We start from the raw sequence: 13266 nt of genomic DNA on the forward strand, positions 1-13266 counted from the left end.
CTGGGTGTTTAGAAGAAGCACCAAGCTCCTTTCTACTGTCTTCCCAGGATGGGCCAAATAAAATTTTTCTTTATTGTGTCCAAATATTTGAACTGCAATCACATCAGGGAATAGAATCATCTAAAACCTGTACCTTTACCTGAATCATCCAAGTTACTCAATTACAAATCCAGTCTTTACCAAAAGCCCTTTCCAGCTTGGGATGTCAGTGCCACAGTGAATGAAGCCAGTCACTGCAGATGGACAGCAATTTAACACAGCCATTTACTGGGCCTCAGACTACTTCAGGTTCGTTATCTTATTTCAGCCCTCGGCAGCATGTTTCCTAAGAGAGTTAGATAGTTAAGTGGTGGAGCCACTATTTGGACGTAGGCCATTTAGCTTCAATACCAATTATTAACTACTTTTACCTTCTGAGGCATAGAGCTGGTGTAGGTTCTTGCCCTGACAGAACTCATATAAGGTCAGTCTGGAGCCAGATACACAAATATATATATATATATATATATATATATATATATATATATATATATATTCTAATATATATATATATATATATTAGAATAACATCAGGATTCTTTGATAGGTTAGATTAGTCAAGTTTATGCTTCTGTAATAAAATGCCTAAGAGGGGCTGGAGAGATGGCTCAGAGGTTAAGAGCACTGGCTGATCTTCCAAAGATCCTGAGTTCAATTCCCAGCAACCACTTGGTGGCTCACAACCATCTGCAATGAGATCTAGTTCCCTCTTCTGGCCTGCAGGCATACATGCAGGCAGAACACTGTATACATATTAAATAAATAAATCTTAAACAAAATAAAATAAAATGCTTGAGATAATGCAGCAGCAAAGAGGTATTTTGGCTCATGGATTCAGCACATAGTTGGCCCTTTTGCTGTTGGGTCTGTAGTAGCAGCCCATGACAGAAGAGACTGTTTATCTCATGGCAGCCAGGAAGCAATGAGAAACTGAGCAAGAGACTGAGCTCTACTATCCCCTTCAAGGACACCCCCTCCCCTAGTGACCTAACTTTCTCCCACTAGACTCCACCTCCTAGAGTTTCTATCAACTCCCAGTAGCACCACAGGCTGGTAACTACACCTTCAACACCTGACCTTTGAAGGAAGTTCAAGATTCAAACTGTAGCAAAGACAAAGTAGCATCCATTTCAGAACATACCTTAAGAGACTTAAAAAGACCCTGGAAACCTCATCTAGAATGACATCTCAGATCCCTTCTGCAGAGAAGGTTAGCAAAGATTAGGAAAGAAGTGAACAGCAGAAAAGAATCGGGACCAGGTGACATGGCTGGAGATGGGGTCCTCCAGGAAGTAACCTCACAAGGAGGAGCTCTGGTGGCAGAAGAGCCAAAGGACTTTGATGAGCTGTGATGATGAAACCTCGATCCTCTTCCTTTTCTGAACCCTTCAATCAAAGCAGGTGTGTGGCTTTCTACTCCTGTTGTTCTGCAGAGAGGGAATAAGGGCAGGTCCGGTGTGGCACAACCAATGACAAGAAAGCATGCTGACAGGTCAGCAAGACAAGCCAGTAGAAACAACAACAACAAAACCCCAGTTTCCTCCACGCAAGCCACTATCACCATCAAATTCTTACAGGATCATCCCCTGGGACTTCCTATTCCATGTGGGATGTAGGTCACACCAGTTTTTGAGTCTCGAAGGACAACCACAAATGACACTTGGTTACACAATACATGGTGTCTTAAATAGAGGACTCTTCTGTTGGAACCTGCAATTTCTCTGACTGTTCCTCTTTGGATAGAGATTCAGATCCAGTGTTTTGCTTACCACAAAATCTATAGCATGTTTCATTGCGTCACATTGATGTGATATGATCTATACAAACATTAGAAGACAATCCTTCCTTAGTTCAGTTAATGGTAATAGCTCTTGTTTATTGATGATGTAACTTTCCACCAGACATTGTGTTAGGCATTACAAGCATTACTCATTTAAGCTTTAGAGCAGTCTTGGGCTAGAGAGATGGCTCAGTGGTTAAAAGCACTGTGACTTCTTCCAGAGGACCAGGTGCTGGGTTCTATTCCCAGCACCTACATAGCAAATCACAACTGTCCAATTTCAGTTCCAGGGGATCTGAGGCATACACACATACATGAAGGGAAAACATGTATACTAAAAATAAACATCAAAGAGTTTTAAATCAGCCTAATCGTAGACATCATTATCCAAACACATCACAGATGAAGAAACAGAAGGGATTATCTTGCCCAGGATCTCACTAGTACATATAGTAAAGCTGGGAGTTGACATTAAATCTGATGATTATAAAGCCACAACCTCCCACGTCGCCATTCACCCTTTGAGGCCATCCATAAAGGAGGCCAACAGGTGAGAAAGTAGAAGGAACAAAACATGAACAACATGTGCAGCCAAGGTGGTGAGGCGTGTTCAGGAAAGAGCAACATCACTAAAAAGCCTGGGCCTTTTTAAAAAGCAAGGGTCCAACGGTGCTGAGGAGGTTGCCATGAGGGACTCGTTCCCTTAGAAGACACATGTTCAATGCTGACTGCATGGAGAACAGCTGTTACACTGTCTTCCCTGGACGTTGGCCTTTGTGGTCCCCATCTGTACGAGTTACACAGTGGGACGTAACAATGTAGCCCTATTCCCAGGATGCATCCACTGCCTGCTCTTCTGATCCCAACTTTCCCTGCCTGAAGTTTTCCACACAGTATTAACTCTTAGTGAGGATGTCAGACCATGAGATGGTGAAAGATTACTAATCAATACATTGGTCCAGCACTGAAGGATATATCTTACGGTAAGTGAACACATTATAGTAATAAATGGACCATTTTATAACATTAACTGCTTTCAAGACTTTCCTGAAATCTATGCTCCCCTAGATGAAGAGCCTTGTAAGACTAATTTTAAAAAGTGCTATCTCCAGTTGTTTACAGGCATAACTCATAATTCTGTTAACAGTGAACTAGGTATCCAGGAAGAACTCAGAGCTTTGGAAGCCATCTCTGACGTCCATTTCCTACGTGTCCAGCCTGACTTCTGAAGTCTCTGTGGCCATTCCCATTGTCTGAGCACCAGTGGAGCTGGTGGGATTCTTGGCCTGTTTCCTCACAGACAGTGGGATAGAAGAAATGGCCCTGGAATGGGAACCTTAACCACAGATCCAAGCGCTGCACCAAGCTCGAGCATCGAGCACTGGGCTGTGGGAAACTGCGGAGAGACCAGACAACACTCTTTCTCATGATGATATTCAAACAGTGATATTTAAACCTCTTCCCTGGTTCCATGTGGTCACCCTCTGTTCCCACAGAAGAAAAGACAACTTCCCAAAGTTGCTGGTCAGCCTAAATGAATAAAGTTAGACACAAGTTGATCCCAGGAGAGATCTGGGAGTGGGAGGCTCACTGTCCAGGGTCTTACCATAGCCACAGAGTGCCCTCCCTCCTTTGACTCCTGCTCCCAGGATATAAATGGTGTGTTTACCACATTGCCTCTGGTTTCAAGTTGCTGGAATTCCCCTCTGCTAAGCAACATTTTTCACATCAGACCAGCACATTGCCCCACTGAGTCTGGCAGTCTCTTAGAAGACAAAATCCAACAGCCCCCCCCCTCCCCCCATACAACCAGCCAGGCCCTCTCCATCAAACCACCAGCTGGGAGGAACTGGAAAGTCCTCTTAATTTAAACAGCCTGGGCAGGAAGGAGCCTGGAGCAGTGAAGCCTTTGATGGCTCTGTGGGTCACCATCCCGGTGAGCTCCTCTAGAGGCATACCCTACCGAAACTGGCAGCACACTTGAGGCTAATTCCTCTCCCCGGGAGCCACAATCTGGTTCAGGTCAGCAGAACAGGAGCCACCCAGCAGGAGAACTGAACTCACAGAAACTAGATTTTTTTTTTTCCTTCTCATCACCGCTGAAGTAGATGCTTGTTAAATACCTGCCATTCCTGTAAGACAGTGATGTTCAGACAGGCAGGAACCCTCTCACGGTCTCAGCCATGGTGTTGGATCCAGGTGTGCCGTGTGGGCAGTGTGCTCTGGAAATAGGGTTTGGGGCATGTTAAACTGTTTTGAATTGTGTTGTTGTGTCTTTACAAAGCCAAGACATGCATTGTCTTTCCAGAAGAATATGTGATAAACTGGCACTTGTCACATGTGTTTACATGTCGCCACATGCTAATAGTCACAGAGCACTAACACTGTAGAATGCATGAGGCCCAGCACTGACACAGGACAGAGCCCAGCCTTCCCTCAACAGAGGGGCCATCCTTAGCTTTCCCTTCCTCTTCTCATTTCCTCCTACTGCCTTTTTCCCTCTGCCTTCAGTCTGGCAAGTTAGAAGCTGGTCTGCAACTATAACCCCGAGAGTGCTGCAGCCTCTGAGAACTTGCTAGAAAGGCAACTTCTGCGATTCCAAGCCAAACCTACTGAGTCAGACCCTGTGGTTGTTTGAATGAGAATGGCCCCAATAGGCTCATATATTTGAATATTTGGTCCCCAGATGGTGGAACTTTTGGGGAAGGATTAGGAGGTGTGGCTTTGTTAGAGGAAGTGTGTCCCTGGGGGTGGCCTTGTTGGAGGAAGTGTGTCACTGGGGGGTGGGCTTTGAGGTTTCAAAAGCCCACGAGGCCATTCACAGTCAGTTCTCCCTGCCTCATGACTGTGTCTTGAGATGTGAGCTCTTAGATACTGCTCCAGCACCATGCCTGCCTGCCTGCCCGCTGTAACACTCCCCTCCATGATGGTCATGGACTATCACTGAAACTGTAAGCCCCAAGTTAAACACTGCCTTTACCTTTGTTGTGGTATCCTATCACAGCGATAGAAAAAGTAACCAAGACAGAACCTGAGGCTGGCTAGGCCTTGTAATCTGTTTAAATGAGCCCCTAGAAGGATACACGCAGGTGTCTGAGAGCCCTCAATGAGGATGCTTGTCTAAGCTGCTGGAGCTAAGGACATCCAGGCTCTGCCACCAGTCAACCTTCTGCAGTTTCCATCTTTTCTTTTTGTGACTGCCACTTTGAAAGTCCACAGGGGTCATTGTGAGCATTCGTTTCCAATCCTTTGTTGGGTTGCATGGTCTCCTGCTGCCCCAGGTGGCTGCATTCCCAGCTGAAGTGACAGGAGTCAGGACTAGGTCTTTACCAGGTGCACGTGCTCAGTTAAGTCAGCAAGCATCCAGGGCTTGGGGTCTGAATCCGGGAAGGAGACACGCTGACTACTTGCTCTCCTCCAGACCCATGGCTCCCAGACATTGGGCTTCTGAGGCGGCGTCCTGCTTGAAATCACACCCTTTGCTGAGGAAGGAGGATGTCTCTTGGCTGGTGATCAGCCCTCTCTGAGATATAGGCTGCGAGAGTTCAGGTGTATCTGGAAGGGGTCCTGGGTCCTCCTCCTCCTCCTCCTCTCTCTCTTCACAGTTCCCCAAACTCTGTAGAGTATGTTCAGTTGGCTACAGGTTGTCACTCCCTGCAGCACAATTCTCTACAGATTGGTGCTTCCCAATCTTTGCGATCTGTTGGAATCACTGAGAGTCTACTGGAGGCTGGCTCCCACCCCCAGACATTCTGACTTAATTGCCATAAGGTGGGAGCATAGGAATGTTACATTTCCCCAGATGATTCTAATGTGTGGAAGAGTTTGCGAAGCAATGAGTTATGTCTTTTGAGACCTGCATCGGATGTTTATGAAGCAACACAATGCAAGACACTGCGGGCAGAGCAGGGTTCCAGGGACACACAGAGAACGTGGTGTTTAAATACTTAGAGTCAAGACGGAGCAAATGTCTAGTAAAGGAAGGAAAGGAGAGAGTCAGTGGTGCAGAGGGCTATTGGATTCTCTCGTGGAGATGATGTCAGACATTCCTCTGTGATGTTAGAACGGGAAACATGAGAATAACCACGGCTGCAAATGGAACTTTCTGTGGAGTGGCATGTTCTTGGAAGGAGAGTAAGCAGGACCAGGAGAAGGAGGAAAGAAAGAGAGCGGAGCAGGGACAGGGGGCCCAGGAGAGAGAGAGAAGGAAGGTGAGATTCTGCTCCCAGGCTCTGGCCTCAGAGGAGCTGACTAGAAATGATATAAACAGAGGGGAGAGGGGAGGCTCTGGTCGGTGTGAGGGGTAGGTCAAAGAGGACAGCGGCTGACCCAGAAGAAGCCCGGAGCAGCTGGGGGACAGAGAAACTGAGAGAGAGAAGAGTGTTCCACTTTGTTGGGTCACGTGGCCTCCTGCTGCCCCAGGTGGCTGCATTCCCAGCTGAAGTGGCAGAAGTCAGGACTAGGTCTTTACCAGGTGCATGCACATGCTCAGTTAAGTCAGCAAGCATCCAGAGCTTGGGGTCTGAATCCAGGAAGAAGACACACTGACTACTTGCTCTCCTCCAGACCCATGGCTCCCGGACATTGGGCTTCTGAGGTGGCGTCCTGCTTGAAATCACACTCAGAAGCATCAAGCATGGTAGGTGAGCAAACTCTCCCAGCCTTGGGCTCCTGGAGTTTGGAAGGCTTCCTGGGAGGAGGCTTAGCATGCAGCTACTGGTCAGATTGGTTCTTGAGGGAAAGAGTAAGAACCAGTAACGCCTTATGCCCCTCCCTCCTCCTCCTGCCCCTGAGAGAGAACTCCATGCCTGGAGTTGGGAGGCCAAACTCTCCCTCTTGGGACTCTCCTGGAGAGAGAGGGCCTGTGCTTCAAGAGTAGCCTAGAACAGTGCCTGAGGGACAGCCGGGACAGCCTTGGCTCCCATGTATGTTTATCGGGGTGCAGAAAGACAGCTCAAACCCAAGCTTGGCACTGATCTGGTTCTTGTATCACATCCTAGTGACTTCTCTTGGGAGAACCATCCAAAAAATTGAGTCAGAAAGAAAAAAAAAGAAAAGAAAAAAAAACTTAAAACCAAAGAAAGTTATACAACCTCTTAAATTCTTGAAGGAAAGATTTTACAATGACGGGATGCAACATCAAGAGACCTTTTCATCATGGGTTGTACTTATAACCCTCCTGCTGTGACAAGCCTCTACAAAATACAAAGGCCAACCGTGTCCCATGGGGGTTGGAAGAAGGCCCTGACTTCCAGCGTGCCTTGGCACAGGCAGGGAGGGCCCACCTTCACTAGTGAGACTAGCTGGGAAGGTGCAGGCACGACACATATACCCCATCCCGTTCTGCTCCCCACCATTTGAAGTCGTTCTCCTGGGAGGCTCAGGAGAGACGCTCAGGGAAGCGTGTGGCCTTCTTGGGAACCCATCATCAAATGTTTCCAGATACTGAAAGTATCTACCATCCAGTGTCATTCCTCTTGGGCATGGCAGGCCACAGAGGGTGGGATGGTCTGTCCTGCAGAAATACTGTGACCAAAAGGGCATCCCTGTGAAGGCCCTTTCTGTTCTGAAAGTGCGTCATGGAAGAAAACAACCCCTCCACAACAGAAGTGGCCATTGTGAGGTGAAGGGGTCAGCATGGGACTAGGGTGTTATGGAGGCAGAGAAGAATGTCTCAGCCAGTGATGAGGGCTAGAAGGGCGGAGTAACCAGAGGCCACTGGAGCCTGGTGGGTATAGGGCTATTGAGAGGGTGAGGTGCCTCAAAGGGCCACCAGCCTGAGGATCTAGATTCAGCTCCTGGGATCCTTATGATGGAAGGAGAGAAACAACTCCCATAAGTTGTCCTCTGACCTCCATATGTGTGCATTATAGCACACACATAGTATAGCACGTGTGCCCATAAATAAATGAATAAGTCTATTTTTAAAAATGTAAAGGTCCTATTGTCTGACCAGAACCAGAACTTTCTGGTGGCAACCAGGACACACATTCACTACCGTCCTTGCTGAGCTCTGACAGGGAGGAGAAATGTTTTCCAGAGACATTCGGACTAAGGAGGAAAACATTCGGGAAAGAAAGGCCCAGAAGTGGCTTGATATGATATATATATTAAGACACCGGTTTGGGGGGTCACAGGGGAAAACAGAAGTCACGTTTGGATAGGCCTTGAGGAAAGGGGAGAATTCAGTCCACGTTGACTAGGAAAGACAGCTGAGCAAAGGCAAACAGGCTCCCTCAGGGGCCAGGGAGCCTCAAGGGCGAAGGCCTCGAGTGCCCAGGGAAGAGTCAAAATGGCTGATAGACAAGGTCTTAGATCTCAGTGTGTTGCCTCAGTGCTAAAACTGCTCTTGAGCAACCATAAAGGGTTCAGACGGCTCCTTGAACTTAGATCTGTTACAAGAGTCATGCTCGAGGGGCCTAGGAGGGACTGCCTAGGAGTCAGCTTGCAAAAAGAAGTCCTTTGAAAGGCACAGAGCAGTGTATGATGGCTATTCTTGGTTGTCAGCTTGGCTACATCTGAATTTAACTAAACACCAATGGCTGGACACACCTGTGAGGGATTTTTGTTGTTGTTGTTGGTTTTTCGAGACAGGGTTTCTCTGTGTAGCTTTGCGCCTTTCCTGGAACTCGCTTTGTAAACCAGGCTAGCCTCAAACTCACAGAGATCCGGCTGCCTCTGCCTCCCAAGTGCTGGGATTAAAGGCATGTGCCACCACCGCCCGGCTTGTTTTTTTTTTTTTTTTATTATTATTAATTAAATCACTTGAAGAGGAAAGACCCACTTCTAATCCGGAACTTTGAGGTGGGAAGATACATCTTTAATCTGGGCCACACCGTCTACTGATAGCCTATGTAAAGGACATGGAAGAAGGAAACTCACTCTCTTTCTCTCACCAGCTTGCGCTCATTCTTAACAACAAGAGTCCATTCCTTCACTGTCATTAGAACCTACTTCTTAGGGATTCCAGTGTGTACTGAAGACCAGCTGAGACATCGAGCCTCATGGATTGAACAACTACTGGATTCTTGGTCCTTTCATTGCTAAACAGCCATTGTTGGACTAGCTGGACCACAGCCTATAAGCCATTCTAATAAATCCCCATTCCATAAGGTATATTCCTCTAGGGAACCCCGATAAATACAATTGATTTTCACCAGTGGTCCAAACACACCTCCTCTCCTCCGACTACTGAACTCTACGGCCCTGGGGTACAGAAATCCCTTTCCATCTGGACCAAGAAGGCTTTGAGGGCTCTTTCGGTGACTCTTCAACTAAAGAAAAAGGCCAGTACTGACAACTCAGTAGAATTAATATTTACTGAGCCCTTCTGTGATCCTAGAGGAACGCACAAAGGATTTCTCCTAGCCATGGCTAGCTAGACAAGGGGTGGACGTGGTCAGTCCATGTGCTTAGCATGAACAGAGATGTTGGACCACTCAGGGAGTTTGAGGCAGAAACAGGGACAGAACTGTGGGCACTCATGCTGAGAGAGCTGGAAGAGGCTCCTTGTTCTGCCCTGTGGGACCACATGCAAGAGGAGTGGGCAGGGAGAAGAGAAGAGGAAGCCTTTGAGAGCCCCCAGGGATGCAGAAGATCAACACAGATCCTGCATTTCCTGTCCTGGTCTCTCTCGGAGAGCTTTACCACTCCTCACTGGAAACTGGTGGGCTGCCTTTTGTATCCTTCTGACAGCTGCCTTCTGTTTGAGCGGGCCAGAGTGGGTGGGGGACTGCCCTCTGCAACCAGGCCCCACGTGAAGAGCACACCACCCCCAGGTCTCTCCCAGTCACAGGCTCACAGGCGAAATGCCAGCTTATCAGAGGTCGGAGGGTGGAGCTGGGGTTCTTTAGAGGGCAGTAGGCAGATCTAGCGTCTTTCTCTTCAACCTTAGCCTTGCTTCAGTCAAGAGCTGGTTGCTATGAGACTCTGGGAAGTTCACCAGAGTTCTCTGGCCCATTCTTGGCTCTTGCAGCTGTTGGCTGCTCTCTAACTCCCCTAGGCACTGCCAGATTTTCCTTGGTGTTCCCAGGCCAGACCATCTACTCCAGAAAGAGAGCTCAGCTGAGGTCACTTGGAAAGTAACCACATTGCCTCAGCCAACTAGCCTTTGTTCTTACATTCTTTCCCGTTCACTGTCTTCTTGTCCTGGCTGTGTTACAATCAGTCACACCATGGTCCCCAAACAGGAGTACTATGCAGCAGAAGTTTGATACGACTTGTTTGCATCCAGTGACTCTGGGAAAGCACTAAAAATTGAGCACCCTAGGGACACTGTGCCACGACATCTTCGTAACCGTTGGTTTTCAGACTTCCGATGGGAAAACCCTCAGCAGAGACAAGCTTCATCCTACAGCATCACACATTCCTGAAGAGTCATGGGTAATCTGCTCATTTATGTTCTGACTTACTCCAGAAAAACGTGCACATATATGCACATGCAAATGTACAGGAGCACACACACACACACACACACACACACACACACACACACACACACACACAAACACTCCAACACGGCAACCTAGAAAGAAAAGGGAACATTGAAAACATAAAATAGACCTGGTACAGAGGCAAGGCCAGTGTGGACACCATAAAAATCCCACATGTTTCCGATGAGCCTTAAGCTTTCCAGCAGCTAATATGAAGAGAGAACTTTGTATGAAATGAACTTTGGAAAATTGAGGCGGATTTTGAATGTATTAGTGGAGGTTGCTATTAAATATAATGTTTATAGTGGACATCTGGTTTTGTTTTGTTTTGTTTTGTTTGTTTTCTGTCCTGCTCAGCAGCCCTTCCTGGAGGAACTGCCCCTTCCTAACTTGGTACGATGAAGGTGGGGCTGTCAGTCAGACCCCACCCTGAGTATGAGGTAGGAGGCCTGGCATCCAAACTCATAATCAGACACTCTCGTGGAAAGCTGAATCTCTGATAGAGTCATGGGGAGCCATAGGCGTCTAAATCAGAGGCTCCTGTGAAGGCACCAGCTTCAGGAGACAAGTCACAGAGTTCTGCTGTCCACAGCTGGCGTCTTCTGTCCTTCCCATGATCTGGTTTTCCACGTTTGTCTCTGAGACTGCGAACTTCTCAGTGTTTTTCCAATAAATTCCTTTTTGGCTGAAGAGAGCAAGAAACTATTTTTGTGGCTTGTAACCAAGGACTTCTAAAGATATGAGGTTAATAAAAGTTTGTGTAGAATATGAGAATGCCCTCAAAAAGCAAATAAATGGTTCTGTGTTGGCTTCTTAGAAAGTCACAATCCCAGACCTTTATTGGTGCCCATTGGTGATTTCATAAGAGCTGGGGAGCAGTTAATGAAGCATGTCGGGAATAGGATCTGGGTAGGAAGCCAGAGAGAACTCTGTAGTTAGGAGAGCTAAGTTCATCTTCAAATTACCTAAGACATAGTCCTCAGAAAATAAAACTGATTAATACTGCTCTTCTAATACTAATACTGTGTTCCGTGAGACCCCAGTGACTTCATTTCCTGCAAGCTGTTTTACTAGTTAAACTACAGGGTATGGTACTATTTCTCTGGATTTCCTGAAGAGGCTGCTGTCACCCTCTGGCCCTGACTGTGAGGGGTGAATGCAATAGATCCTGGGGTAGAGACTGTCGACTCGTACAGGAATCCCCTCTCAGCATGTCCAGAATCTGCCTTCCTTGAACCTCGATTTCCCTGAGTCTCATCATGACGACGTTATCGCCTGCCTGGCCTGTGGGGCACTAATGAAAAGCCCGTGGGCAGGAAGGCTCTGAGGAAAACGGGATTTGAGAACGGCTACCTGAACATTAGCTGCCGGAAGCCCCGTGACTTCCGTCAGGGTCCACTTTGTGACAACTCTAGTTTGACTTTGCATATTGTGTGGTCTACATCACCTCCTCATTCCTGCAACAGATCCCTAAGGTACAGGCATTCTGAGTTAGACCGGTGCCGAGTCCCAGATGAGAGAATGGGCCACGTCTCAATCTGGGTGAAAGAGTCATCCTTGCAGGGACCACCTGTTCACAAACATGGCGGAAGGCAAGCACAGTCATCGCTGGGCTCATATTTAGGGCTACCTTTTGCTGTGCCCTGGGGGAGTGGACATGGCTTCACTTGGATAAGACCTTGCAGACAGCCCAAGTGTCAACGAAGACAGGACATGGGGGCTGGGAAAGTGTCCTGACTGCAGGGAACTAGGGAAGTATCATACGATCTGAAAGCGAGAGTTTCAACCAAGCTCGCTTCACACTCCAGAGGATGGATCCCCAAGCGTGAGCAGACCCATGGCCAGGACTCAGCAGGGAGGGGTCTGGAAACTTTTAAACTCTTTACTGACATTAAGATCATAAAATCGTTCTGAGTTGGGACAAGTTTTAAGAGACTGTTTGAAGCATTCCTTTGGAAATAGCTGTGCTGGGTCCTGCTGTCTTTCTGGGTGGGGTATCCCTCCTCTTTATGCAGGCTGTGAAAGGATGGCATTAAACACACATCTGGGGACACTTAATCCATGTTCTTGTAGTTTGGAGCGGGGCACAGTGGACCAGCAATCGACACCCATTTGGGCTCCCTAAGATGGGAAGATGGACCGACAGACTACTTCTCAGGAATGATTACTTACTTAGCTGGGATGAGCCTGTTCTCCCTGACTTTGTCAGGATAAATAATGTGTGAGAATTTTCTGTGGGCCAGATGTGGCCACATATGAGGTCATCTTGGGTCCTGTCCAAGTGGACCGTTCAGAGGGGCAGAGGAGACAGCATTAGATATTTCTGGGTTGGTTTGAGAAAGGAGAATGGCCAGCTGGAACGGAGGTTAGTCACATGAAGAGAACATGGTAGAACATCCATTCCTACTAAATTGTAGGGAACTCTTCCGAGGACCACAGAAATGTTGAGGAAAGCTCCTGAAATGTCTCAGAGACCTAGATCTCTGGAGCCTGACAGACAGGCAATGCTTTCCCACCCTTGCACTTGGTTTCTTCCTTCTCTCCCCCTCTTCCTCATTCCACGCCCCCCCCCCCATTCTCTCCAGAGACAATGACCTCCTCACCAATTCCAGGACTCCTGCCCACAGCAGGCCCAAGTGGAGTAGTGGCTGGGACAGCAAACTAAAATCAAGTTCAGTGTTCTGTCTTGCATTTTTTTTCTTTTTAAACTTTTTTCAAATTTTATTTTTTATTTTATGTATAGGGGTGTTTTGCCTGCATGTATCTCTGTATACCACACGCATGCCCATTGCCTGCAGTACAGAAATGGACATTGGATCCTCTGGAATTGGAGTTACAGATGGTTATAAGCCACCATGTGAGAGTTAAGAATGAACCTGGGTCCTTGGGAGAGCAGCCAGTGCTCTTAACTGCCAAACCATCTCTTTAGCTACTTGATGTTTTAATTATAAAAATTGATTGGCCAGTGAGGCATAATGGCATGCAGCAAGAAATCTTAGCACTTGGGAGGCTGAG

This window comes from Peromyscus eremicus, chromosome 15 (genome assembly GCF_949786415.1).
Source record: "Peromyscus eremicus chromosome 15, PerEre_H2_v1, whole genome shotgun sequence".
Classification (NCBI taxonomy): Eukaryota; Metazoa; Chordata; class Mammalia; order Rodentia; family Cricetidae; genus Peromyscus; species Peromyscus eremicus.